The sequence below is a fragment of the Strongylocentrotus purpuratus genome, unplaced genomic scaffold (genome assembly GCF_000002235.5).
Source record: "Strongylocentrotus purpuratus isolate Spur 01 unplaced genomic scaffold, Spur_5.0 spur5_scaffold_6, whole genome shotgun sequence".
Lineage (NCBI taxonomy): Eukaryota > Metazoa > Echinodermata > Echinoidea > Camarodonta > Strongylocentrotidae > Strongylocentrotus > Strongylocentrotus purpuratus.
The window spans coordinates 41676521-41688402 of NW_022145612.1; positions in this window are offsets into that span (position 1 = coordinate 41676521).

Below are 11882 nucleotides of genomic sequence, written 5' to 3' on the forward strand. Positions count from 1 at the left end.
TCTTAAATGGTTCTTGAGATATTGTGATAACGGTCAAACGGGACGTACGGACGGACGGACGTACGGACGGACGGACGTACGGACGGACAACCCGAAAACATGATGCCTCCGGCACCACCTTCGGTGGCGGAGGCATAAAAATCAAATAAATTAAAATCACCATTACACCCTGTTATATCATCTCTTGTGTAAGCAGTGGCTGTTAAATCCAGCTCAGAGTTCTGCCCTAAATTCCAGCCCCCCCCCCCCTCCCCCCTCCCCTATTCTGCCTTGGTTATCTTCACATTTTCCTTTCATTTCCTACACATTCCAACAAATGGTAATTTTATCTGACTCTAGTCTGTCAAACAGGATGGACAGGACAAGGTCTCTCAAGCATTTCAGTAATTCTTGGAAAATTGCAATCAGTCATTGTTTGTCACTGTAAAAACAAAAAAAAAAGCATTCTGAAGATATTTGAGGCAGTTATTTTGCACACACATTGCACTGGGGGTTTTGACGGTTGATTGTTATTCACAATTTGACAATTTTCAGAAAGAAAACAGTCAGAGGGAAAGATAGAGCAGTCAGGAATAAAGGGCAGCGTGAGAGAGTGAAAAAAAAGGGAACGTGAGAAAGAGAAAAAATGGGGAATTAGAGAGGGAAGGGGGTTTTAAAGTCAGTAACTTGATTGAAAGCACTGTACTGTAAAAGAAAAAAGAAAGTAGAAAATAATAAAAGAAATACATTAAAAACTTGGAGGAAGATCACAGATATGGAAAGAAAGAGCCGTGTGAGACCACCTTAGAAAAAGTCATTTGATTACAGCACGTATCTCAATACTTTCACTCTCCATTTCTTACCCAAATAACTCTATTTTGAGGGGAGATAAATTGCCAGTGGCATATATATCAACCTTATTTACACTCACAAGTTCTGAGGTCTCACACCTATTCATTTATTGATTGTATTTTTGTTTAAAGGGTCAATATAATTGACGTTCAGGCTGGTAAATATATGGCAGTCTAAGCAAGGGTATATATATGAAGAAGGACAGGTGACTGGCTGTATCTAGATTAATATCACATGTGTATAATCCATTAATTAGGGCTGGAGTTTTTACTCTCCATATTAAGCCCTGTCCGTGCTACTAGGTTACTAAAATTTGTTTTAAAAAAATAACTTCCTAGAATCACATTGGGGGTTTATGTATTGTTTATGTTGTTAAATCTTGCGTTTAATATTTTGCATGGAACACTCAATATGATTTTTTTTTACCTGTTTCAGTATTAGGATGAAGAACATTAGTTTGTTGTTGTTTGTTTTAACAGCTTTAATGGAAAACTTTTGAGCAAAATGTGAATTTGCATTCTTTTCACAGGTAAACCTTCTATTTCAATCAATTTCGGGGGAAATGCAAAAAGGAATTAAATGTGATAATGCGTAAAGAATAAAAAAATAAAATAAATAAATAAATAAATAAATAATCACTTGGCATTTTGTTTGAGGGTGGTATATACTCACAAACAATAAATATCTTGGATTTATTTCCTGTCACTCCATGCTTAAAAACACTTAGCATTTTCAATCAACAAAATACTTCAAAGGCTCTAGACATTTTAGAAATCCAGCATAGTCCATAATGCCATGTAAAAAAAGGGTTTCAAAATGTTAATGTTAATGAGCCAAGTAATTCAGAACTATGCATAAGTCTATTCTACAAAATGATCATACTTACGCAATGTGAAAGAAAAATATTCTCGACTCAAAGCAGTTTGGCTACCGGTATCTCCTTTTAGGTGAATAATCCACAATGGTCCCACATACAGTATCAATATGTTGTCACAATCCCAAGCACTTCGACAGACAGGGTCTAAACTACCACCTACCCCAATGGCAAACCAGAGGCAATACACAGCAGAGAGCCAACAAGCATCAAAGAACTCAATTCATAATATTTTTATCATGATTCGCTAAGAAAATAAGCAACGCCACAGGCTGGATGATATTCTTGAACTGTAGTTAGATGCATGATTAATGGTGTTCTTTGTGACTTCAAACTCCTGAATTATTCTCCTCTTTTTATACAAGCTCATATTGTACAGAAACTGAAGTACCGGTATATACTGTGTGCATGAGGAATTTCATAGAGGAAGTAAATGGAATATGTCTATTTACTTATTTCTTTCTCTCTCATGAATATAGAATTTATAAAAACCTCAAGTTAAATACAAACTTGCATGACTGAGTGGTTTCAATATTCGACCCAACACTATCGGTTCTGTTTACCTACATCATTGAGTGTATCAAATTTCAATGATTAAAGAATTCATCTCATCTTTGTGACATATTCACTATATGGTTGGGCTAATTCAGAACAAATAATAACAAATTTTGTGAATAATTGCTTTCACAGTTGTTTCTTTTGAGAGTAATATAATAGCAGGTATTCACAGTGGTTTTAGTGTTTATATATGGGGGTTGTCTCTTCAAACATAATTAGAATTGAATAGAAAGAATAACATGTAAAGAATGGCGCAGCCCACGACTTATGATAATACTATCCACCTACACTTACCATTTCAATGAAAGAGAAAAAACCCATGATTCCATGATAACGATAGTAATAATAAAAACGGTGTCTCTAAGCCACAAGACCACTCTTATCTTTATGAATTTTTAAAAAGCATAATGGCAAGCATTTAATAATTTGGCAATTATGATTAGGTACAACAGGCCAGTGTAATACCTTTGGTAACATTTTGACCTCTTTATCACCCAAACATAATTTTTATCTCTATTACAAATTACTAAAGACCATTTCTTCCAATTGCAATTGTATCAAATCAAGATCAAGATCAATGATCATCATTGTGATATCGTCGCCCAGCTGGCAGAAGGGCGTTAGCGACTCGAACACTACTTTCCGAATTATTCGCATTTAAAGATTTGTTTATATTTAAACTGCTTTCCCTCCCAAAAAATGGTTTAAAACTTAAAAGACTAATAGAAATATTATAGTACAACACGGCCACAATTTTTTTCTCAGAAATAAGTCAGTTTTATAAAAGTTTGAGGCAATTTAAGGCTAATGTCCTTCTGCTTTTTAGCATTTGATTTTTGACCTGAACTTCGAGCTAGCGCCCTTCTGCCAGCCAGGCGACAATATGTTTTTCTGTGTTTTCTTAACCCACAGCAACAAATATGTACATGTAGATCTACAAGTGCATGATTTTACATTTTCAAGCTATCAAAAAAAACTATTTGTCTGCAAAATCATATTCAGCAGAAAATATATGGATGATTAATACCGGGTAGTTGACAATAGAAGGTGAAAAAAAAAACTGATTTTCGGGGGTGTTAACCTTTGATACTAACCAGTATTTATTGTAGAAAAGTCTATATTGGGAACTATTTATCTTGTAGGAACATCAGGAATATTGACATTGTTGTTTGCCATCTAGTTCCAAAGTACATAGTAAAATAATCTAACTTTGACATAACCTAGATATATACTTTCAAAGACCATGGAGTCATTGTCCATAAAATTAGAACAGAAAGAATACAGGGGAGTATATATCAGCTAGACACAGTGAAGTATGATATATTGCTCCTTATTCCCCTTCAGTACTTGTAATGTTGAATGTCACAATGACACAAGTCTGTGGATAATAATATTGAAACAAAATTCATGTCAGATCGAGCAGAGTTTTGTCACAGCTTTGTACAGCAGGCAAGTGTGCAGTGTTTATTATAGAACAAGTCTTCTCATTGTGTACATAAAAAATATCAAATTAATCATGACAAGGATTTTAAAAACATGACAAATACTTTTTGGTTCAATATTACCCCATGAGCTTTGGAGGTACCAGTCTGCTTCAAAAGTAAAGTAAACTTTTAAAAATAAAAGTTTGTACTTTTTAAGCCCAAGTGTAGCCCCCCCCCCCCCCCCCCCCTCACCACCATCTCCATCCCAAAACATTTCATACTTTTACCATTCTTCCATGTATACTACTCTGAATACAAGCACATCTTCAGTTTTTATTCAACAAAAGTGAATACACTTGGAAAAGGACATGCGTTGAACTCTCCAATACCCTGTAGCATATTTGGCCTACTTCCCATAATTTCCGAATATTGGAATCCCTTAATAAAATTGCTCCGAGTAATATCCAATTATCATCATATAACATGCAATTTTGAACTTGCCGCTCCTCAAATTTCCTGTACAAGGGATGAGGTTCTTCAAGAAATAGAGGTTTGTTATTAAATCATAAGTACACATAATGCAATCATCAGTTTTCAGATTATCAAGAATCTATAAAGTACAGAGATTATTGAATTTCATTGAGTTAGTGATAATGGTTGCTTGATGTGTTTCTGTTCAGGTTGGATTTATAATGTCAAAGTTGACTAAGATCATTACTGAGTATACATTCTTGTTGACAATTTTCTTTCTCTTTTCCACATCTTCTAAAATGAGGATGTTAAAGAAAATCATGTCTGACAGAATAGGTGATGATATGATACAGATAATAATTTTAGAAATTTGTTATCACATTATTCACATTCCAGGGCTGAAAGTAAAGTAACACAAAATAACAAAATTCACTTTGATTTTGCAACTGCAAGGTACATGTAATAGGGGTTCCTGATCGGATAATTTATGGATTGCACTGGTATATGGTATGCACACAGCAGAATAACTTTCTAGGTAGGTTTCAGAATTCAAATGCATATGCAACACTGAATCAATCACTAGCAATTAATTACTTACGTCAAATGACGAATGAAGAAGAAAAAAAGTGGTACATCTGCGACAGTAAGATAAACCAACATGAGACATCTGAAATATGTCTCAAACAAAAACTTACCAAATGTATGCACAATGGTGTCACTAGGAGATCTCTCTCGTTGAATTCATCACAAATTTGAAAGCCTTTGCCACTGATCTTACTAAGCTCATCCAAGTGATTGGTAAATCAATTTCCCATCTTACGATCATGGGCTAGCTGTATCCATCTGACTGATTGACCTTGAACTTAGAGGGCATCTGTTTTTATGCTACCATCCTCTTATTCATGTCTGGGTATTTGACTTCAGAATTTTCTATGTTCTAAATGTAGAACTCTTCCTTTATTCTCTCTCTTTCTCTCTCTCGCTTGCTCTCCCCCCCCCTCTCCCTCATTTATCTTTCTCTCTCCCTATCTATCTCTCTCTCTCTCTCTCTCTCTCTCTATCTGTGTGTGTGTCTCTCTCTAGTGCTCTGTCTCTCTCTAGCTCTCCCCACCCCTCTCTCTCTCTCTCTCTTTCTCTTTCTCTCTCCCTTCCTCTCGCTCTCTCTCTCTCTCTCTCACTCCATGCACACTCCTTTCCCCCTCCTAGTCCCTCTTTATCTTTCTGACAGTGTTTACTTTTCTCTCGTTTTCATAAAGGAAATGTTACTTCCTGAATATATTAACATTGTAGTTTTTATGTATTTAAATCTGGACACCAAAGTAGGGAATCTATTGTGCAATAGTCATTGAAACCAGTATCTATTGACATAAACATTTGGTAATTGAGATTTTCATCTAAAGAGCCTAGAGATAGCAGGACAAATACTATATCATGAGCTCATTAATAACATAACTTTTTAGCTGTTGAATACACGTACTTTTCCATAGATCCTAACCTCAGTTATCTACAAAATGTATGGCTTTGTATTAAAAGACTAAAAGTTACATATTGTCAAACGCATCTCTCACAAACCTTGTTCCATTTCCTCATAAAATTGCAAATTCCCTCACTACACACTGTACTTGTAAACTGCTCGATACTGTGGTGTCACAAACCACTGACTCATTACATTTTATAAAATATTTTTCTCACAAATCTTTTCTTTTTTCTTTCATTTCCTCAAATAATTTCCTCATATAATTTCAAATTCTCTCACCACTACACTACTCAATACTGTGGTGTTATAATCCATTGCTGAATGCCGGTTTTCATAGACAGGATTGATGACCACAGACATGTGCTATAAATATCCTACAGAGGGCGCCATATCACATATGAATTCCTTGCAAGATTCAGTGATTTGCTGTATTCGAGGTATTTAAACACTACTGACACTGACAGCTACAATCATTCAGATTGAAATCTAACAAAGACGGGCACTACTCATTGATGAGCTTAAGTGAAATATATATTTTTCATAAAATCTTAATTTCCAGGCCAGGGAAAGAATTGTACATAGTTCTGACTAAATATGCAATATATCATTTATTTTCATACATTTTATATCAAAACCAAATAATCTTCTTGGATTAAGGAAGATGTTTCAATACAACTGATTATTTAAACAGTGTATTTATTTAACAGATTATTTTCATTAAAAATAATGGATTACTGCATAGCAGTTTAATAAAGCAGGGCGCGACAAACCCGCTTGCCCGACGTCCCGGGGCAACCAAATTGAGCCGTCGGGCAAGTAAATCAAATTATCACTTGCCCGATTCGGGCAAGTGATACTTTTACAGTAATTTCCTAGTGTCCAAGAACTCTACCATTCACCCGTCAACTTCTTACCCGTCGTCAAAATCCAGAAGCAAAAAAGCGATCGTTCCGATTTCGAAAAAACTTCACAGACAGCTAGCCAGCTCAGCTAGCTCAGCGCGCATGCAACAGTGACACTTCAAGCCATGAATGCCGCTCCGCCTCCACGCACGGCCGGCCGTGAGCTAGCTAGAGACAGCTAGCGCGATCGTACCAGCTGCGAGCTTATTCGCGCTCTCTCTCTCTAGCTCTGCAGGCCGCACCGACAGGCCTTTGCTATTCTCTGATTGCCGATTGGTTGAATCACGCCAAATATGACGTCATTATTCTAGGGAAATGAACACGTGCGAATCGGAATGGAATAAACAACAGGGATTTTCTAGTAAGTACAAAAAGTCAAATGTTTGATATTTATTCATAATGACTGTTAATGATTGTGAACATATTATTTAAAACTCGCTGCTCATATAAATCAGATGAATGTTTTTGTCTCGTTTTCAATTTATTACTGCGGTCTCAAGATCCGACCGAGCGAGTCATTTTGATAATAGTATCGAGACCCCCAGAATATAAGCCGTTGTTGTTTTGTTTTCATGGTTTTAGCGACGTTGTTTAGTCTAGTTTTCGCATACTTATCCGAGATTTATCGTAAAATATCTTCAATATTATTATTTAGTAAGAATTTACAAATTTTGGCATGATATTTATAGCAGTGAATGATGAAATAAAAATGTCCGTACTTTATTTAAAATAGTTGATTACCCATTATTTACATGACGTTTCTTGATGGAAGAGTTGACCCAAATTATTAACAGCTGAAAATTAGCCTACGTTTCCAAATGACAGCGGCTTGCACAGACACACACGTGCGTTGATCAGCTGTTTTTTCTCGATTGTGCTAGTAAACATGGAGGCACCGCCAGCCAAGAAAGCGAACTACGAACACAACAGACAACGAGGGTTCGTTCCGAAATGCCTTTTTTGTATCATATTTTTTACAACAGGGTCATTATGCTTTTTTACATGACTGAATATTAAAAACTTAAACCTGCTTGAACCATTCTACCTTGCCGAGATTCATGTGAATCTGATTATTTATGGAGAATCAATAAAATGCGTTTTTTAAACCTTCAACCATCCTTTGTTGACCATTTTCTTTGACATATTAGGTTATTATTCAGTACAGTTACACTGTACATGTATGTGCATTAATTTGCTATCTAAAACACTAACTTATCATTACGAGATAATAAATGCTTTAACCTCGAGTCCTTTTTCGCTTTAAAGTTTTGGGCAAGTGGAAATATTGTTTGGGCAAGTAAATTGAAAACCCACTTGCCCAACAGGGCAAGTGGTGAAAAAAATTCTTGTAGCACCCTGTAAAGTGGAGAAAAAAAATAAACCTAAGGTGCTGTCCCACAGAGGCCAAAAATCTGGATTTTAGTTATCCTCTTAATTGCTGTCTGTCACCAATTATCCCATTAAAAATCCTCTAACGAAGCAAGAAAATTCTCCCTTAAAAGGATTTTTCAAGGGATTTTTTAAGGGATGAATGTAAACATCTAACACTTTCTTGAACCATCAATCAATTGCTTTAATTTCCCCTTTGCAGCCCCATTTCCGTTTATCCAACCCCTTTCTCTCTCCTACATCATCAAAATCCTAAAACACTTGTGCGCTTTATTATTTTCCAGTTTCCACCCTGACATTTCTCCATTCCCCTTTTAAGAAAACAGCCTTTCAGCTATACAAGCAATCAGGGTAATCTTCAAGCACCATGCAAGCAAGTCCTGCCACATCTAGATATTGATTTTTCCCCCAAAACTTAATAATATTACAACACCAAAGAATTGATTGGGCCTGGGTGCAGCGCTTATATACCCAATGAAAACCATTAATGTTTGTATAACAATATCGCCAGTACATTCAGACGCTGTGGGAGAACGAATGGGGGAAAGGTCAAGTTTGTTCATGCAAATATTTGATATTAAAAATCATGTGTATGGTTTTAGAAGCAATCATACAGCACTGAAGTGGCATCCTTTTATTACTATAACCCATTGGGTACTGCATTCTCTTATTACCATAGGCTTTATACATGGGCCACTCGTTTCCCATATGCAAGGGGTTAAATTACTTGACATTCATGAGTAAAGTAATGGAAATAGCTGGGTAATATATGTAGGAATGCTTGAAAATGTATATTGGAAAGCTTTGGGTTAAAGAATATTGTCTCCTGTATAAACAAACTTGTTTCCATTTTAATATTTTAATTTTTTTAATGAGTGCATTTTGTAACTGTTTAGGGGGGATGATTGGACAATATATGTACACATGACCAAAGGTTGGGTGCATTTTAATTAGGGCCGAGTCAAAATTTTGAAATCAATGTCATTGTTACATGGAATGATAAGCAACCAAAATGGTTCAATGGGTAAGAAGACTAGTTTTTCATTAACGGGAAGGATGACATACTGGTGGCATTATTGTACAAGATTAATTGTCTGGCTTAGCCTACATGACCATCATTAGTACAGTAGACTTAGAGTCTATGAGTAAATCTATAAGGGTAATGACATGAATTGTACTGTACATACAGAAGTCAATATAATCATTAGTCTGTCCTTCAGACTCTCTTAATACCGCTGCTTGAGCGATCAACATTTTAGACATAGAATTTTTTAATTTTTTTTTTCATTGCACAAATTTACATGGCTCATGTTCTCATCAGGAAGTATTCAACAAATCTTATGATTATAACTAAAACCATAATTTCAATAACTCTTTGTACAATTTATTAACCATAATATCCTATCCATTTTCTTTTAGTACACATATTACCTGCTGAAAGCCATAAGGCCAGTAACAATATGATTAAACCTATTTCCGGCTCATAGCATAAAGTTCCAATATAACCATTGTTAACATCTTTAGTTTGTTTCTTTGTTACAACTCAATTCTAAATCCCCTAATACTTTTGTAGACAAAATAAACCACACTTGCATAATTTAATTCAAACCTAGTATAGTTCTTGTTTCTCTATTCAAGAACTCATGTATCTTTTCCCACTTTCGATAACCACCAGAATAAGATTCACATTTGACTTTAGGTTCTTTGAGTTCATATTCATTCTTAAGTACAGAAATGTTGGCACCAATGACCTTTCTGACAGAACATCTGATCCATAATCCATTCCTCTAAAAAATCTAAAAAATCCTACAAATCATCCAATTCTGCCTGTCCACCAGTAAAGCATTTTGCACATAGTCTTCACTCTTTACACAAACGACCCCCAAATTAAATCATATTTCAAGCAAGGCAGACATTGCCTCGATGCATCTCGCATTCAAGATTTTGAATAATTAGCCTCCACCTGAAGGCAACCCAGATCCGTCTTCATTTCTTCAAGTTATACCACTGATGCTATCTCCTCGCCATGCAGTACTCCGCATCCAGCATCTTCTAACCCATCTTGTCACAGGCTTGGACGTCACTTCCAAATGTTGCTTTGCCTAATTCCCCCCTCAGGATGTTTGATTCAAGAGATAACAGAGAGATGGTTGGAAGACATGTGATGACTCATCTAAGATCTCATTCCCTAAAAAGTGATAAAAATGACTGATTTCCCCCCAAGATTTAGCATGAATCTGTCTCAGATACAGTATGGCATTTTTGTGATATGCATACATGCATTTTTGGCATACATTATAGATATATAATATATTTCCTTACTTTTCCCCTGATTTCCTTGCATCTTGTAATGTATTATTGTATTTTCACAAGCAAACACATTTATACAGATAATCACTACAATCATTAATCAAATTTATTTTTATCCTGGTTATGATAAATCTTTAAGTGCTTTAAATGTATTGTAATCAGTAATGCAATAGGAATTTGTTTTCAATATAAATTTGGCAGATTGACTTTTGATGTTAGCAGTCATATTGTTTTGAGTATTAACTTGATAACCCTTGCACTTTTTCAGACATATTGCATACTTAAATGAACTTCATTTTCTATCATATTATTTGTTGCTCAAGTAAGTGTGACTTTAATTTACATTTGTATCTGAATTATTTTGGTTTGATCAATATTTTCACATATTGACTTAAATGTTTTTAGCATGTCCACATTAATTCATAACACAAATTGAGTTATTCATTGGTTAAATTTAAAAATGCCAAAAATTAGGACAATTGCCCCAAAATACAAATGCCAATCATTATTAACCACAAAATGAAATGCAGCCAGAATAATCTGAGCAGTTTTTCGCAGTTGATTAATCAGAAACTGGATAATCAAACATCAGCCAACTATGAAAATAGTCATCAATCTTCTGACATCTCATTCCAAGAAACAAGAGGATGGATGTATACTGAAACCATCGACTGAAACAACAGCCTTGAATATGAGACAATGAGACAATCTAAATTAATAAGGATGTGTTGTGTTCAATCCCGCGGATGAGTTGACGTCAACGTTGTAATAATTAGATTTGATCTGCTAAGGCCAGATGATACACACAGAACTATAACTGGACACCATCGGGACGAGAACACCTCCAAATTAGTCTTGGACAGCGCTGTCGTGCCGCCTCGTTTTTTCGCTCACCCATCCTTGAAATGTCAATTTATGAGGGGTGGGGGGGGGGGGAGGGAGGGGAGCAAGAGAGATGTACAATTACGGTGATGCTGAATGACTCAACACAAATTGGAATGAATGAATGAAAACATCATGGACCAAAGCCAAAGAAAAGTAGTCTTACATGACCAAACATAGTCTGCCTTAAAACCTTCCACAAAATTGACCATGTGGGGCTTTTAACCACTGAATACGGTGCCTATATTCATGAAAACCCATCAGATTTACCTTAATTAAAACTAGTTCAAATGAAAGCAGCCTGTTATCTTCAATGTTTCATTCACAATATAAAAATACTATTGAATAACTGCTTGGTGTAAAGAGCTTTTACACTTGTTCATACTTAACAGCAAAGGGGTAAACATACTATACACCTATCGCTTGAATACATTAAATACATTTTGAAATAAAATACATCATACTACTTCACAGTAAAAATACAGTCTGCAAAAAAAGCCTATGCACAGAATGAGTCAAATAATTCTGGCACTAGCTCATTCATTCATCCATTGATGAAAGCGAATCGTGATGTAAGTTTCCATGGAAACCGCTTCCCTCTAAAACGGGCTCTATTCATTCACAATCCCCTTTTCTCTGACTTGATGATGTCATAGGTATAGGTCCACAGCCAAGCGAGGTGACTTTCATAAATTATAAAATCTGGCACTGCGAGGTAAACTCATTTTGACAAATTATTTATTAACTGTGACTGTTACAAAGGC